Source organism: Lissotriton vulgaris, chromosome 12 (genome assembly GCF_964263255.1).
Source record: "Lissotriton vulgaris chromosome 12, aLisVul1.2, whole genome shotgun sequence".
Lineage (NCBI taxonomy): Eukaryota > Metazoa > Chordata > Amphibia > Caudata > Salamandridae > Lissotriton > Lissotriton vulgaris.
Window position 1 is genome coordinate 113,722,465 of NC_141700.1, and position 6,851 is coordinate 113,729,315.

The window sequence follows — 6,851 nt, forward strand, 5'->3', positions numbered from 1 at the left end:
GAACAGGATGGGATTCTGTGGTGAAGCTGCGCTGAAGAGGGGTTTATGGCCCAAGGCATGTGAGAGCGAGGGGGTTGTCAGCGTGCGGGGGATACCTGCGAGGATAGGAGAGAGAGAGAGAGACGCGCTGGCTACCAGCGAGGGGCAGGGAGGCCATGGTGTTTAAAATGGCCGCCGCTTATGCGCAAGGCATGTGAGAGTGGGAATGACCGGTGCGTGGGGGTCTTTCGTGAGGGTGATTCTGATCGTAACGGCTAAAATATGGCGGATGTGCATGACGAAAAGTGTGGCATCGGGAAAAAGGCAAGATGGCGTAGATAATGTTCACCAAACTGTATTAATTTTCCACAGTCCTCCCTTTAACATTTCCAAGACATCTTGCTGGCCTATTTCCTATCTATACCTATTGCAGCGGTCATAAGTAAGGGAGAGGGGACTTAGGCAAAAGAACTGTACATAAACATCACATTGAAAAATCTCTTCATCTAGTAGGCGGGTTCATCGTTAAGTTGGTTGCAGGAAAAAATCATAGTAATGCAATATCAGACTAGAATTATGTAGCGAGGGCGTTGGGTACAGATCATAGATACTTATAGTCATTTGGAATAGGAACTGGTAAGTTATCATATAAGTAAGTCCTTTTTGTACTCGGCGGGAGCATAGTCAGTCCAATGGTGGTTGGGAGAGAAATGAGATATAGTAAATATCAGAGTTCTCAGTGTCTTTGTCGTCTTCTGTTGGCACTGTTAAGCACCTGGATTACAATTCGTTCTGTCAACAGGAATGTTCATGTGGATTGAGTCGTTGGAGGTCTGCGGGCAGGGGTACATTTTGTTTTGTTTCGCCAGACCTCATAGGAGAAATGCGTTACGGTTTTGGAGCAGGTGCATTTTCTTCCGCAACCCAGAGCATAGTTATTAGGAGGCAGAAAAAGGGTTGTGATGAAAAGTGCAATTGTCTTTGAGTTGTGGGGTCTGTTTGTTTCTTGAGTCTCTGTGGTGGGTATTTCCTGTTGCTTCCATCATCATCGAGGCGTTCAGTAGCGGGTAGAACCACATACTTCGTTCATCTTCTCTTTAGGGGCGACCCTTGGTGGAGTTCTAGGTCACCGTTCTGAGATTAACATAGTTCGTGGTCTACTTAGTCGGAGCTCCCTCCCTTTTGACGCAGGGAATACCCTTCTCTGGATAGTTCAGTAGGATTTTGGAGGAACTTGGAAGTTCAGGTGGAAAGGTGTGTGTGTGAACAGTCCTTATGGTAGGTCGGAGGAGGAGGGGATGGAGCAGGGCCAAGTCGGGAACAGATCAGGGGGACGGAGAATTTGAGACAGGCGGGTCCATAACCAGGTTCAGAGAGCGGGGACTTTTTTGGCACACGTCGATCATAGAGCAGGGGCTTCAGGTCAGCCCTTTCCTTAGCTTTGTCTGAAACAGTGCCTCATCCTGCGACTCCTTACTGCTGTGGTCTCGCCTTGGCCTCCGTCGCTGAGGTTCCACGATCCGCAGTCAGGCCGCGTGCTCCCACATCCGGTCTCTTTCTCCTCCGACAGTGGTACCCTTAAATGAGTTCGAAAAGACAGTCTTTAGAGATTTTGCAGAAGAAGGTAATTACATAAACCTATTTCTCTCCCAACACCAAGCAACTGGGGTAAACATCCGCTACATTGAGGTTTGCAGCCAACGTATAAACAATTGATGATGGGTTTGCTGGATTTCCTACAACTTCCCTTTGTGGCTAATTCTTTGGCGTTTTGTTGGTTATTACATTCATTTGTCGTGGTACGAGGTCTGGTACCCATTCATTGCATTCGTCTATTACAGTAGATGTCAGTTCTTCTGGTAGAGACCCATTTCCCTAGTACGAGTCTTGCAAGGCTAGGTCGGTCTTCAGGGCTTTGTATCTTACGGAAAAGTGCAACGTGCTATTCACCATAGTCTGATAGGCATCCTTCTGAGGGATGAACATAGGCTAAACGACTCTCCATTACATCAATGCGTCCTATCTTTTAGCTAAACATCCCATTTTCAACAAGGTTTACTGCAACAAGTTCCTTCAGTTTTCGATCTAATTTTAACTTTGCACACATCTTTCTAACTTTCTATATAGTTTCTCGCAACCTGGCTACTACAAAAACTCGGGGGGGGGGGCTTGCGATAATTATTAAACTTATCCTTGGGGTGGGTGGGGTCTTATGGAAAACAACTAGGAACACAGCGAATTGGAGCAAGGGGCGTTTTTCAGATTCTCGTTCAGGGCAGCTGATACCAAACTGGGGGCATTTTGGGAAGACGGGGGTGTCTCGATCATTTTTTTACTGCTTGGGGTATGGAGACAACTTGGAATGGGGAAGGTTGCATTACCATAGACATTTTTTATCATAGAAGCCACTGACAAGTAGTTCCCTTACTGTGGGTCAAATTTAGGGAACCTTAGTCGTCTTACCTGTCCCTTTCCTTTTGGCCAATTTAATTTTCATCCATATTTAGCAGAAAAGGAGAGGTAGTAACGTGGTATCGATATGATTTTATTTAGGACGAATTTGTGCAAATACTTGTGGTATTTGGGGCCAATCAGGAGGTGCACCAGGTTCGCCAATTAGGTGCCAGTCGCTAGGAAGAGGGAAAGTGTGGAGGGGTGAAAGGGAGAGAGAGAGAGAGAGAGAGAGAGAGAGAGAGAGAGAGAGAGAGAGTAACAATAGGCCAAATAGTACACGTGTGACATGGAGAATGACCGTGTACTGTTTGGGCTATTCGGTGCATTACCCAACGTTAGACGTTTCGGGTCTGTGTTAGGATGTAGAAAGCATGCAGTTTTGGGACGGAAGAGCATTAGGTCAGGTACAAAAAGGTCGCGCATTGAGTAGGGTGTCTTTTTGTGTCGTCTTGCAGCGTTAGTCCGTTTTCATGCATCGGGCGTGACGTGGCTCCAGATCCTTTACGGTACCCTAATCGGGACTCCAATGTAACCTGCAGAGGGAAAAAGGAGGAAAAGGGAGGGGGAACAACATCCGAGCACATCAAATGTACGGGCACGAAAGTCCTTTACTTACCACATATTCGTACTTATCTCCTCGGGATATAATCCCTAGGGTCTTGGTTTCTGAAGTCAAGGGGGCGGGCAGCGTGATAGGTGGTTCATGGGGGGGTTCGAGGGTGGCATTATGGATCGTGTGTAGGGAAACGCTAAAAAGAGGAATCAGAGGTGCCTAGCGCGAGGTACCTGGTTTTGTAGAAGTATCTGGCCATCGGGATCCTTAAATCATTCCCAAAGCTGTGATGTTCTAAGGCATATCAGTTCTTCGGTCAACCCTGTCCCTTAGTACCTTCGACCACCATACCTTTATAACATTCTATCAATCACACCGCTTTACTTTACCCATTCTCAGAAGTCGAGGTCCTTCTTCATACGTTAGTTCCTGAGCTTAGTCGCATATTTTGGAGGCAGCGTATCATACCTTTGATTCGATCATCCATCCAGGGCCGAACAACCATTTTTCAGATAACCTCAAAAAAAGAGCAGAACGGTTGCGCATAGAAAAAGCCCTCCCACCAATTCCCACATTTACAAAAGCATGTGATGCCTATTCATAGTTTGGAAAACCTTTATTTGCATAATCGTTCAGTACGTAAAATGTGAGAGTGCAATCATATTTTGGCCGGACATGTCGACGATGGAAGCACATACAGTAGGGGGGTTATTTTGCGGCACAAGAACATGTTAAAAAGGCCTAATTAATTATTTGCAAGTAAAAAATGTTTCATTGCGTGATGAGGGATCAGGGGCATTTCAGTTCATAAATGGAAACACAGTCAAGCTCATTGTAATCACATTTCCTAGATGTATACCGTGGGTGTGCATCATAGGCGACGTTATGTACCAGTTACAATAAATATCAAAATAAATCGTTCATTGAAATCAACATTTTTACGGGACCCCTTTCAAATGTTCGCCAAGTGAACCCTCCTCCCTTTTTCATCAAGTGCGCACAGGTTCGTATATAAATCTTAGTACATCAAGTTTCATTAGCTAAGGAACACCACGAGGCATCCGTTAGTTCCTATTGATACCGGCGCCATTTTGGGCGAGGCCGGTCTAGTCCGGAAGTAGCATCAGGGGCAAAAAATGTCTCCGACGATTGGCGGTTGGACCAGGGTCCCTTTCGGCAGTTCAAAAAACCTGTGCTAACAGAGGGGCTGGTGGTGTGGACTGTCAATCAAAAGAGGGAGGGAGGTAGGGTCTTTCTTACCGGGTCATGTTGATGTTCAGCCGGAACTTACTCGAGTTCGTTAGCCCATAATGTTCCTGGGTGGTTCAGGCGGAAGCTGATGCAGACACGAGAGCACCGCCATCTTGTTGCTGTGCCGTGGTTATTTCATTAGTGATCAATGCAGCTGTTCCCCACCGGAAGCCTGAAGGGGCTGAGGGCTCTTGGGACTTTGGTAGAATCTTCAAAGTCGAGGGGATGTTTGTCGATGGTGGGGGCTTGCGCCCAGGTGGGCAAGTGCCCGAGTTGCAATTTCGGACAAAGTTACTCCAGCGGCCTAGACCCGCCTTCCGAGGGCCCAGACGCCATTTTGAGACCCTGCGGCAGCCGCCCTCCGTCGTATCTTTCAGGAGTGGAAGAAACTTCTTGTGGCGACAAAGACAGAACATCATGCTGTTGGAGCAGGACATTTTGGTTCGGGGCGCCAGGGTGCAGCAGTGGAGCCTTCATCTGGGGAGGTGAGGGAGGCTCGTCCGTGCCGCCTCTCTCTCCCGGCGCATCCCACGCCATCCCTTTGAATCAGGGGTGCACATGATGACCACCCTACACCCCTGATTCCGACTCTTGGGGGACCATTGTACGTCCGGTGCTGCGCAAGTATATGCCCGTCGGACATTGTATGTCCTGTGCTGCGGAAATATATGTGCGTCGGACATTGTAAGTTCTGTGCTGCGCAGGTATATGGCCGTCGCCCGGCTGGAGGACATCGGCGCCGGGCCAGGGCTGGGAAACCTCCTACCTGCGGAGGCGGGAGAGGCTCGTCCGCGTCGCCTCTCCCTCCCTGCCCACCCTGCATCAGTTCGATGGAGGAATTCGTGATGGCCGGACCAGGAGGTATGAGGGAGGGGGTCATTTGCATCCGCCCCCTCCCTACTCGTGGCCCGGGGGACGCCATCCCTGGAAGGGTAGTATGGAAAGACCATTTCATTGCCTGCTTTGAGGAGACTCCTGTACCTTCTCGCCGGCGATCTCTTTTGGTCTATGGCTGTTGGCAGGCCCCGCCCCACACGTGCTATGTGTTTCGGGTGGGCGGGACCGTCGAACTGTTACATTTCGAGGACTTCCGGAGTGAGCGTAATATGTTTTGTATTTCTCCTATTAGTACAGTTTGCTTTAGAGAGTGTTTTACTAGTTTATTCTATTTACCGTTGGTTGTGTGTTTATCTTTACCGTAATTAAATCCTAAATTATATAACAGATGCTTGGCTTCCTTGAGTCCTTTCTCTAACGGGGGTTGTCTATACTGGCCTGTAATTGTTTTTTTTTGTATTTCAGAGTGGGGGAGCAACAGAGGGCAATCAGTCCCAGAACTCTAACATGTCATTAAAATTGGTCTGACGAAATCTGTGCCATCGAGCATAATCAAACGTGGTGGTTCTATCCGTCCTGTCCGTGCTAGTCTGATTGGTTTTTATCTCGCGCCTTTTCCCTTTCTGTCGGCCAGTTCTTTCTGTCGACCCTCCGCTCTTACCTATGCTCTGTAGAGTCGGGCATTGGGCTTTCCAGTGCCCGAGGCATCTACAGAAAGCACATTGGTTTTGTTTTAAATCTGTTCGTCCTGTGCATAGTGTCGGGGGATTACTTTCGGGTCGTTGTGTCCCGGGGTTGCCCTGTCGGCACATCCCTTTACACCGTTCCCTTTTCATGTCTACTCCTCGGAACTGTGCCATCGCTGGCCCTTCCCTTTGCCTACTAGACGTTTGGAGGGTTGTCCGTCGTGTCTCTTCACCCTTTCTGACTTCATCGCTTTCCTTTCGTCGTGTGGCTTCTTTGCGCCACATACCGAGACTATCGAGCATAATAGGTGTTGTTTCATTCCTACGAAGGGCTATTTCTACCGTTTCTATTTTGTCAAGATCGAAGGATCCTATCAGTGGCCACTGACTTTCTCGATCCCTTTTCGTATATTTATGCCACAGTTGGCTATAGGCTATAGCGATTAATCCATGCTTCATGAACATGTCCTTATTAGGGGTGCCTTCCAGCGGAGCCGGATGGTTCATCTCTAATAAGCGGTCCGGGCTAAACAGGCTACTAACCAGTGGGGAGAAGACAGGCATGACGGATCACAATGGGGATAATAGTCAGCACTACCTATCTTATCACTGCGTGCAAAGACTAGACAGAATATTTCTATTCTACGTTGTTTGCACGCAGTGAATACCTGTGAGAAGTTGGCCTGATATGTAGTGTTTCCAATTCTGGAACCACTGGGTATCAGTCCAAACAAACCCCAAAGATGTCAGGTTGTAAGTCAACCTTGTAGACAAGCTATCCTAGTGGTAGCATGGACTAAGCAGCCTTAAAGGCTTAACTTAAGAGGTCGTGTTAAGCGAGCTGTTTTACCACATACAATCCTGTAATCAAATGAAAGGACACCACACAAGTATATATTATAAAAATATATGTATTTATTTCTAAATTACTCCCCAGTACTCTTTATGAGGAAAGGGGCACAAGCGTTAAATCAAAAGCACTGTTACACATATAAAGTTGCACGTTTATGGATGAGGGCGGGTGGCCACTCAGACCATATATCAAAAAAAGTGGTATAAGTAACACTTTACGAACAATGGTTAGGCCTAGG